Source organism: Saimiri boliviensis, chromosome 4 (assembly GCF_048565385.1).
Source record: "Saimiri boliviensis isolate mSaiBol1 chromosome 4, mSaiBol1.pri, whole genome shotgun sequence".
In the NCBI taxonomy this organism is placed as follows: domain Eukaryota; kingdom Metazoa; phylum Chordata; class Mammalia; order Primates; family Cebidae; genus Saimiri; species Saimiri boliviensis.
Window position 1 is genome coordinate 77,350,366 of NC_133452.1, and position 12,215 is coordinate 77,362,580.

Consider the following 12,215-nt stretch of genomic DNA (forward strand, 5'->3'; position numbering starts at 1 on the left):
CTTTTCTTACTTTTCCATGATTATTTTAACATTTTTTTAAGGATTTCATTTGATTTACTTATAGTACTATTGAGTTTTGAATTTTCTTAGTGGTTGTTTTTGGTATTACAACATATATACATAACATCATAGTCTGCCGTTACTAATATTTTACCAAATTCAGTGAAGTATATTTTGTTCAATAAACTTGAAGTCCATTAAGCTCCCTTTAACATCCCCTTTTTATAAATATAATTGTCTTAAGTAGTTCCTCTACATATATTGAGAGCATCAGTCACTAGAGTTAAAAATTACTTATATATTCCTCCAAATATAATTTCGGCACACATAAATTAGAATGCCCATTGCTTTTACCTCTTTATTTACCTATTCCAATGTTCTTCTTTTCTTTTGGAAGTTCCAAGCCTTCTTCTCTTATAATTTTCTTTCTTTTTAGAGAACTTTGTTTGCCGATTATTTAAGGGTAGGTTTTCTAGCAACACATTTTCTAACCTTTCCTTCATTTGAAAATGTTTCTATATTTACTCTATATTTATTCTTCATTTATAAAGGATACCTCACAGTATGTACAATTTGTGGTTGACAGTTCTTTTCTTTCAGTACTTGAAAAAATGTTATCACAGTCTCCTGGCCTCCAAAATTTCAAATGAAATAACCATTTAATTGGTGCCCCTCTGTAGACAACACATCATTTCTCTTGGACTGCTTGCAAGACTTTTTTGTCTTATTTTTGAGACATTTAACTATGATGTGTCTTGATGTGAATTCTTTGAGCTTATTTTATTGAGGAGTCACTCAGCTTCTTAAATGCATAGGTTTATGTATTTTGCGAAATTTGAGAAGTTTTAAGCCTTTATTTTGTCAAATAGTTTTTAATCCATTTTACTCCTCTCTTTCTGGAATTCCAATGAAGAGGATGTTAACTTTTCATTATTTCCCCACTGTTCATTTTTTCTTAGTTCATTTTCCCTAGGTTAAGACTGCAAAAATGCTATGGTGCTGTTTTCAAGTTCCTAGATTCTACTCTCTGTAATCTTTACCTACTAGCAAACCCAGTCAGTATGTTTTTAATTTTGGTTCTTACATTTTCAGCTGTACAATTTTCACTTTCTAAAATCAATTCTATCTCTGCTGAAGTTTTCTGTTTTTTATTTGTTTCAAGAGAATACTTAATTGCTTGTGAAGCATTTTTATTATGGCTGTTTTAAAATCCTTGTCAAGTAATTCTAATAGCTATGCCATCCTGGTGTTGGCATCTGTTCATTGTCCTTTCTCATTCATGTAGCAATTAAGCTAATTCTTGGTATAATGAATGTGTTTTTTTATTGCATTATGGATATTTTGGATATTTAATTATGATATTCCATATACTATTTTGTCTTTTTATTTAAGCTGGCATTCCACTTTTGAAATGTAGCATGAGGACCAGGAAGATATTTATGCTCAGCTTCCCACTGGGTCCCACTAACCCTACCCAGGGAAAAGGCAGCAACAAATTACACTGACTTATTCTCTTTGAGTAGAAGTATAATATTAGCTCTCCATTCTGCCCCATAAAATGTTAAAATAATAATAGTTAAATATGGGGTTACACAGAACATATCACTAATTTTTTTAAGTAACTATAGTCAAATTTGTTGTCATTCTTGCCAACTCTTGAACTAAGCATGGAACTGTAAACTCACTCAGACCTGGGTTCTAAGGAAATATCAATGACCATATTAGTTCATCTCCAAATCTAGAAATTTTGGTTACATAAAAAGGAGTTCTAGGGTCTCCATGGTCAATTACCCAGACTTTCTGATTATCATGCTCCTGAATATTGTGAAAAGCACCTTCACTTTACCATTTTGGGGCAGGTGCTACTACTTGAATAAACGTTGAAATATGGGAAACTTTTCAACTGCAGCAACACTTACTGACCACTAAACTATTTTACAATTATAACCACTAAACTATTTTTACAAGATGCTGATGCTTCCTTAACCTGCAAAAACTCTCTCAGTGTCTTCGTAAAATAAATACATTCTGATCCCTTTCAGAAAATATAATTAGGGAATTGTTCATGCTAAATCCAATTCAATTTTTGTTCTACCTAAGGCTTTAGATTCCTTCTCTGTATAATACCATGGAATGCATGGAAGTTCAACTACATAAAGTCTCTTTTCAAGGCCAACAGGATAACATATCTGCTGCTTTTAATGTCGCTGGATCATTCTTTTTCTGACCTCTAGATCCTCTATTAAAGGGCTCACCTTATTAAGTCAGGCCCACCTGAATAATCTCTGTTTTATTAAAGTCAACAGATTGGAGGCTTTAATTACCTCCTTACATATGAAAAGTCCCTTTCTCTTCACCATGTAATGTGAACTAATCACAGAAATGCTATCATATAATACTCATATGTCTTGCCCACACTCATAGATTAGGGATTATATAGGGTATGTACATTAGAAGGTGGGAATCTTAAAGGCCAATCTAAAATTCTGTCTAGCACACTCCTCAGGTAACAACTGTAAAGAAAACCATGTTAATAGAGAAACACACTTAAAAATAAAAATATATCTAATTTTTGCTGTACAGAAACTCTGAAGTTTAATTAGATCCCATTTGTCTACTTTGGCTTTGTTGCCAATGCTTTTGGTGTTTTAGTCCTGATGTGCTTGCCTATACCTAAGTCCTGAATGGTTTTGCCTAGGTTTTCAACTAGGTTTTTTATGGTGTTAGGTCTCATGTTTAAGTCCTTAATCCAACTGGAGTTAATTTTAGTGTAAGGTGTCAGGAAGAGGTCCAGTTTCTGCTTTCTGCACATGGCTAGCCAGTTTTTCCCAACACCATTTATTTAACAGGGAATCCTTTCCCCATTGCTTGTTTTTGTGAGGTTTGCCAAAGATCAGATGGTCGTAGATGTGTTGTGTTGCTTCTAAGGCCTCTGTTCTGTTCCATTGGTCTGTGTCTCTGTTATAGTACCAGTACCATGCTGTTTTGATTACTGTAGCCTTGTAGTATAGTTTGAAGTCAGGCAGTGTGATGCCTCCAGCTTTGTTCTTTTTACTTAGTATTGCCTTGGCTATGTGGGCTCTCTTTTGGTTCCATGTGAAGTTTAAAGCAGTTTTTTCCAGTTCTGTGAAGAATGTCCTTGGTAGTTTGATAGGGATAGTGTTGAATCTATAAAGTACTTTGGGCAGTATGGCCATTTTCACAATATTGATTCTTCCTAACCATGACCATGGAATGTTTTTCAATCTGTTAGTGTCCTCTCTTCTTTCCTTGAGCAGTGCTTTGTAGTTCTCTTTAAGAGGTCCTTTACATCCTTTGTTAGTTGTATTACTAGGTATTTTATTCTCTTTGTAGCAATTGTGAATGGGAGTTTGCTCTTGATTTTGCTCTCTGTTAGTCTGCTATTGGTGTTTAGGAATGCTTGTGATTTCTGCACACTGATTTTGTATCCTGAGACTTTGCTGATGTTGCTCATCAGTTTAAGGAGATTTTGGGCTGAGACAATGGGAACTGGCAACCAACAGAAAGGGAAAATTTTTTTTGCAATCTACCCATCTGACAACGGGTTAATATCCATAATCTACAAAGAACTAAAACAGATTTACAAGAAAACAAACAAACAAACCCATTCGAAAGTGGGAGGATACAAACAGATACTTTTCAAAAGAAGACATATATGAGGCCAACAAACATATGAAAAAATGCTGATTATCAATGATCACTAGAGAAATGCAAATCAAAACCACTTTGAGATACCATCTCATAGCCAGTTAGAATGGCGATTATTTAAAAAGCTGCAGACAACAGATGCTGGTGAGGATGTGGAGAAATAGGAACACTTCTACACCATTGGTGGGAGTGTAAATTAGTTCAACCATTGTAGAAGACAGTGTGGCATTTCCTCAAGGATCTAGAAACAAATTCCATTTGATCTAGCAATCCCATGATCGAGTATATATCCAAAGGATCATAAATCATTCTGTTATAAAGACACATGCACACACATGTTCATTGCAGCATTGTTTACAATAGCAAAGACCTGGAACCAACCCAAATGCCCATCAACGATAGACTGGACAAAGAAAATGTGGCACAAATACACCACAGTATGGAATACTATGCAGCCATAAAAATGATGAGTTCGTGTCCTTTGTAGGGACATGGATGAACCTGGAAACCATCATTCTCAGCAAACTGACACAAGAACAGAAAATCAAATACTGCCTTATCTCACTCATAGGTCAGTGTTGAAAAATAAGAACACATGGACACAGAGGGGGGATCATCACACACTGGGGTTTGCTCGGGGGTGCTAGGGATGGGACAGCAGGGAATGGAGATGGTAGGGAGGGATAACATGGGGAAAAATGCCAGATACAGGTGTTGGGGGTATGGAGGCAGCAAACCAGCTTGCCATGTATGTACCTATGCAACGATCCTACGTGATCTGTATATGTACCCCAGAACCTAAAGTACAATTAAAAAATAAAAATAAAAATATATATAACTTCGAAAACCAAACATGAAATAAAAAAACTTTTTGAGTTTTACGGAAAATTGACGTCATCTGTTAGGTAATAAATGCCTTAATTTTTTGTCAATATAAGGCGATATTAAAAAGAATTTCCTCTGAAGGACTTTTTAATTTCTGTTTTGTTCATAAACTTTTCTCTGATGTAATGTGAGGTGTAAAATACAGACCTTCAGTTTTTCAGAATGTGACCAAATAATTACATAGAAAAACTTTTAAAATATTTCTTATATGTATCCATCTTGGGAGAAACCCATGCCTGCCAGCCGGTATTGAATTAATATCTTGTTAAATGTTACATATTACATAATACCAGAGCTTTATAATATATTAATCAAAAGCTAATATAACTAAAAAAAAGAAGTGGACAATTCCACAATTATATTTGTAGATTTCAACACCTGTCTCCAGGGAATGATAGAACAAGTAAATCGGTAAGGTTATGAAAGACCTAACAAATAGTTACAATGAACTTGACCTTATTGGCAATAAATACTACAATACAAATTTTTTCAAGTATGCATGAAACACTCACAAATGTGGCTATATTCTAAGCCATAAGCAAAACCTTAAATTTTAAAAGACTAGACATTATAGTATGTTATAATTTGGTAAAGGAATTCAAGTATAAATAGAAACAAACATATCTGGAAAACCCCCCAATATTTGGAAATTAAACAATATCTATCAAAATATAATCTCATAAATCAAAAAGTAAGCCTCAAGGAAAATTAAAATATATTCTTCCCTTAATTAAATGACAATCCAACCTACTAAAACATGTGGGATAGATAAAATCATTTTTTCAGGAAAATTTATAGCGCTAAATGCTATTTTGAAAAATAAGAAAAGTCAAAAGTTAGTCATTTTAGCTTTCAGCTGCAGAAACTAGAATGGAAAAGCAAAATTAAACCCAATGCAAGCAGAAGAAATGAAATAATATTAATGGCAAACATTAATAATACAAAAAAAGAAAAAAATCAATAAAAACAAGACTGATTGTATCTATAAAATAATTTGTTAATAATTAAAAATACTTTCAAAGAAAACTCTTGTCCCAAATGCCATCATATGTGATTTCTTCCAAATATTTGAGGAAGAAATACTACCAATTCCATATAAACTCTGCTGCAAAGTTGAAGAAGAAATACTTCCTAACTCCACTTAGGAGGTCGATAATGCTCTAATAATAAAAACAGAGAAAAACAAAGAGCTCCTACTGATCAAAGCTTGAAAACTTTGAGAAAAAAATTAATATAGTATTTGATTATAGCCCATAGAATAAAATGAATACCCATCATTCAATACCAATATAAATAAATGTTTGCACAAATGAGTAAATTAGAGAAAAGTGGTAGCTCTTTCTTACAGAATATTTCCAGTTAACAAATGTAGAAAGAAAGACAGAAATGAAAAATCACCTTTAAAAACCATAGAATAACTGTTTCAAACAGTATCTATAGATGAATGCTTATTGGGCAAAAGTTAGAGAAGAAGAGAATATATTTTAGTATTGAATGGTCGTCCACCAGATATTTAGTAATTCTGAAGGGGAAAATACTAACTTTAGAGTTGAGAAGCACAGCAGGCTACTTTAACCAGGTGATCGAGGTTAAATAAGACATAAGATGTATTAACATCATGTACTCCTTGATATTACACACAAAGGAAGACATTATTTCTGTGTCATTCTTGCCAAAAATGCATACCTTTAATCAAATCTTGAGAAAAGATCGACAAAACCAAATTACAAGCCATTCTGTAAAATAACTAACCAGCACTATTCCAAATCATCATGGTCATGAAAGACAAGGAAAGACTAAAGAACTATGACAGATTGGAAAAGACTAAGAAGACATAAAATTAAACGCAATGTAGTATCCTGGATTAGATCCTGAAATAGAAAAAGTGTTTCAGTAGTAAACTGGTGAAATACAAATAAAGTTCACTGTTTTGTTAAAAGAGTATTGTATGAAAGTTAATTTCTTCATTTCAATAATTATACTAAGGTATAGTATAGATATATATTGAAAGGTTATTGAAAGGCTGGGTGAAATATATACAAGTTCTAATTAATTTTTTAACTTCTCTGTAAACATAAAATTATTTCCAAATAGGAGTTTTTAAATTACATACTATATGTCTCATAATATTAATATCATACTGTTATTTCATATAACACTAGTTAGCACTCTTTTCTTGATCCTTAAGTTAGTACACTATTTTTCTATTGTACTAACAAAAACCCAAACAAAGAAACTATTACACAACCAATATTTTTCCTTATGATTGTGTAATAGTTTGGTTTTTTGTTTGGGTTTTTGTTTCTTTTTTCTTTTTTTTAGTAAAATGGGAAAGATTTTATTTAATGCCATGGGTGTTCTCGCCTGTTCATAGGTTTATTCCACTCCAGAATCTCTGAGGATAACAGGACATGCACATCTGATTTACCATTGAGGCTGATATTTTTCTTTATATTTTTTGTTTATTTTTCAAGTTTTATCTTAGATGCAGGGAGTACATGTGCAGGTGAGTTACATGGGCATACTGCATGATGCTGAGGTTTGGGATACAAATGATCCCATCATCCAGGTCCTGAGCATAGTACCTGTATTAGCCCATTTTCATGCCACTGATAAAGACATACTAAAGACTGTGTACTTTACAGAAGAAAGAGGTTTAATGAACTTAGTTCCACATGGCTGGGGAGGCCTCATAATCATGGTGGAAGGTGAAAGGCACATCTCACATGATAGCACAAACAAGAGAAGATAGATAGAGCTTGTTCAGGAAAACTCTTCGTTTTTCCTTTTATTTATTTATTTATTTATTTATTTATTTATTTGAGACAGATTCTCACTCCATCACCCAGGCAGGAGTGAGAATTGTATGAGTTACAATTCAAGATGAGATTTGGGTGGGGACACAGTGAAACCATATCAGTACCCAACTGTTAGTTTTGCAACCCTTGACCTCCAGAGTCTATTCGTGTCACCTTTATGTCTAGGGTACCTAATATTTAGCTCCTACCTATAAGTCGGAACATGTAGTATTTCTTTTTCTGTTCCTGTGTTAATTTGTTTAGGATTAAGGCCTCAGGATACATTCATGTTGCTGCAAAGAACATGATTTTATTCTCTTTTTACAGCTATGTAGTATTTCATAGTGTATATATACCACATTTTCTTTATCCATTTCACCATTGATGGGCACCTAAATTGATTGCATGTCTTTGCTATTGTGAATAGTATGGCAATGAACATGAGTTCGTGTGTCTATTTGCTAGAAAAATTTGTTTTCCTTTAGTTATATACCCAGTAATGGGTTTTCTGGGTTGAATGGTAGCTCAGTTTAAAGTTTCTTTGAGAAATCTCCAAACTGTTTTCCACAGTGGCTGAACTAATTCACATTCTCACCAAAAGGGTATAAAAGCCTTCTGCTTTCTCTGCAGCTTCACCAAAATTTATTTTTATTCACTTTTTAATAACAGCCATGCTGACTGGTACTAGATAATATCTCATTGTGGTTTTTCATTTCTCTGATGATAAGCAATGATAAGCATTTTTCTTTTCTTTTTTTTTTATTGAATTTTAGGTTTGGGGGTACATGTGAAGAACATGTAAGATTGTTGCATAGGTACACACATGGCAGTGTGGTTTTCTGCCTTCCGTCCCCTCGCCCGTATCTGTCATTCCTCCCCATGCTATCTCTTCCCACCTCCTCACTCCCCCGTCCCTCCCCTATTTCCCCCCAACAGACCCCAGTGTGTAGTGCTCCCCTCCCTATGTCCATGTGTTTTTTTTGGTTGTTTGAATGTCTTCTTTTGAGCAGTGTCTGCCAATGTGTTTTGCCAATTTTTAATGGGATTATTTTTTGTTTGCTCATAGATTCTAAATATTAGACCTTGATTGGATGCATAGTTTGTGAATTTTCTCCCATTCTTTAGGTTATCTGTTTACTCTGTTGATAGCTTCTTTTGCTGTGCAGAACTCTTTAGTTTAACTAGGTCCCATTTTTCAGTTTTTGTTTTTGTTGCAATTGCTTTTGAGGACTCAGTCATAAATTCTTTCCTAAGACCCATGTCTACAAAAGTATTTTCTATGTTTTCTTCTAGGATTCTTATAGTTTGAGGTCTTACATTTAAATCTTTACTCCATTTTGAGTTAATATTTGTATATGGTGAAAGGTAGAGGTCCAATTTCATTCCTCTGAATATGGCTAGCCAGCTATCCCAACACCATTTATTCGAATTGTGAATACCTTCCTCATTGCTTATGTTTGCTGACTTTATCAATGATTAAATGGCTGTAGGTGTGTAGCTTTATTTCTAGGTTCTCTAGTCTGTTCTTTATTCTATTCTGATCTGTGTGTCTGTTATTGTACCCTTACCATGTTGTTTTGGGTACTGTAGCCTTAAAGCAGTTTGAAGTTAGGGAATGTAATGCTTCCGGCTTTGTTCTTTTTGCTTAGGATTGTTTTGTCTATTTGGTCTCTTTTTGTGGTTCAATATGAATTTTGAATAGTTTTATCTAATTCTATGAAAAGTGGCATTGGTAGTTTGATAGAAATAGTGCTGAATCTGTAGATTGCTTTGGGTATTATTGACATGTTAACAATAGTGATTCTTCCAATCCATGAGCATGGAGTGTTTTTCCATTTACTTGTCTCATCTATGATTTCTTTCCACATTGTTTTGTAGTTTTCCTTGTAAAGATATTTTGCCTCCTTTGTTGGATGTATTGCTAGGTATTTCTGTGTGTGTGTGTGTGTGTGTGTGTGTGTGTGTGTGTATGTGTGTGTTTCTACTCATCAATAACAAGAATGTTATTGATGTGTAGAAATGCTACTAATTTTTATATATTGATTTTATAACTTGGAACTGCTGAAATTGTTTATAAGTTTCAGGAGCCTTCTGGTGAGGTTTTTAGGCTTTTATAGATATAGAAATATATAATCTGCAAAGAGAAATAGTTTGATTTCTCCCTTCCATATTTGGATACCTTTTATTTCTCTTTCTTGTCTAATTGCTCTGGCTAGCACTTCCAGTACTATGTTGAATATGAGTAATGAGAGTGAGCATCTTTGTCTTGCTTCAGTTCTCAAGGGGAATGCTTACAGTTTTTGCCAATTCAGCATGATGCTGGCTGTGGGGTTTTTCATAGATGACTCAAGGGTAGTATAATATTTTAAAAGTGGTTGTCATTGGCAGTATGATGATGATGATGATAATTCTATGAGAAAGTGTTAATTAGCTCAATCATTCTTTAATGTTAATACTGAGTTGAAAATCTTCTAAGGAAAAAGAAAATCAGTTTTTTTATTACTTAGATCTGATTCTTTCATATTTCTGATAGAACAAATCCAGCCTAAAAGACCAGGAAAATTGTGTGGGGGTTCTGATTTTTCCTGTATTCTATAGGATCAAATGTGGTACAAGCTAGAATAAAGCACAAAAGATATGTCCAGAGGCACAGAACTGGTGAATTGCAGAGCTATGGTTAATTGAGTCACCTACCTTCCCCCCATTCTCTGGCATCACATCCAAGATTTTTTTTTTTTTTTTAACAATCCTTTGTTGCATCTCTTACAGGACATTTTGTACAACATTTTAAATCTTTCATTTTGGATTGTTTTAATGAAAGTAATAAATTTTGAATTAATTTTAAATTTTGTAATTGAAGAACATGGAAAATGTTTCTTCAATGAAATTTCCTTGTATGACCTCTCAGATGGCTTTGCCATCACCAGTTTTACTGAGAACATCACCCTATTAGAAGCTGCAATCTGAACAGATGAAGCACCTTTCAACCTGAGTAATTACCTCCCAAGGCTATAAACCCTCTGTGCCCAACACATAACCAAGCCTTGTAATTAAAATATAAATTGCCTTTCTCTTTTTGATCTATTTTAAAAGAGAATTGCAGACCCAACAGCTGACTAGGAGGCAGGGAGTAAAGGAAATCAGAGTAAAGAGGAATGTAGTCCTGGAAAGAACCATCTCCTCCCTAAATATGGGATCTGTTTTGAGGATCAGCCTGGAAAAAAATGTTGGAGATTAAGCAATAGATGAGGGTGGGACTAGAAAATCAAGAAACAGTTGAATCAGGAGCTCCTTCCCATCTCTCCTTCTTTGGCTTTTCTTTGTCCACTTTCAGTGCTAAGTTTAAAATCTAAAACAATCACCATGGAATTTTTTTTTTTCTTACAGGACATTTTCAGTACAAATAACTTCAGGACACACACATCTCAAACGTTAAATCAAGGGCTTTTCATCCTTTGCCGCCACCAAGTTCCCCCAGTTGTATAGAAACGAGAATTGGAGAATATTGCCTAGTGGACCTCTTGGGCAACCTGAACTTCTGAAAAACAATGACTACCACCGATGTTTCTTTCATGTGATCTGTGCTTGATCTCCTAAATAATGTCTCACTGCCAGGGGTTTGGCAAAGGGTCAGGAAATGTGTGTGATTTAAGGAGAAAATTTGGAGACAACAAAAAGAATCCCATGATACCCTGAAACAACTGCTGCAGATTCCAGGGATCAAAGACATGGTTTATGTTACAGCAAATAATCTTTATTTTAAATGTTAGTTTCCAAAGAAATGTAAGCTTCCCAATAAAGGCAACCAGCCATTGGCAATGAAACCATACCATTTCATTTTGCAGACAATACTAAAGAAGTCCTGAGACAATAAGACACATATGGATGTCGAAAAGTCAGGTTTTTCCTCATGCTATTAAATTTTTGAGAATAAGCTTTTAAAAATCTAATCTATTACTTCGTCAATGTGACTTTCAGGAATTGATTGAAATCTTTTTTCTTTTATTACAGGTAATTCGTTTAAAATAAGAAATAACTAGGCGATTACACTAACAGTACTCCATATTCTTGAAGTGTACCACTGAGTCATTTCACCTCAATCTCACCCCACTCAGAAAAAAAAAAAAAATCCACTCACTTTTTAACCTTTATTCAAGGGTCCTTTTTTGTTTCATGGAATTGCTATGAATACTAAAACGTGTGTCCTCACTCTTAGAAATATATTAAGAAAAAATTTTCTTGTATTTAAAAAGTTGCCAAAAACCAACATGGTCAAAGAAGTGTAGCCTAAAAGCCTAAATTATATTTTTAGGCACTGTCAGCTAAAATAATTATCTTCATCATAAGTTAAGTCCATCACACCTTCATTTGATGTCATTCAAGAAGCCACAGTCGTTAATATTCAGACTCAAAAGGATCAGATTTCTAGGGAAAAAAATGGGTTTCATGGTTTGGCTTGATGCACAGCAATGCTATGCTCACCTTAGTAAAGGAATAACATGCAATCTGTGTGGCCTGTCATGTAAAGACACACACACACACACACACACACACACACACACACACACACATGAATATATATATACATATACATATGTATATAATATGAAATTCATGGCCATATTTTGGAGGAATGCCAACCCCATAAAACAATATCTTACTCATCTTTCTATTGACCATTCACAATTATAGAAGACATGCAGTGTAAATCAGAAAAGTTTTAAAAATGTTATTGAAGATCAACAAAATAAATAGAAACTTATTGTATGTTTATAATAAAGAAAAAATCTTCTCCATACTCAGCAGTCACAATGTTAAATCTAAATGTGTACTGCTACTTCTTTCAAGAACCACAGAAATGAT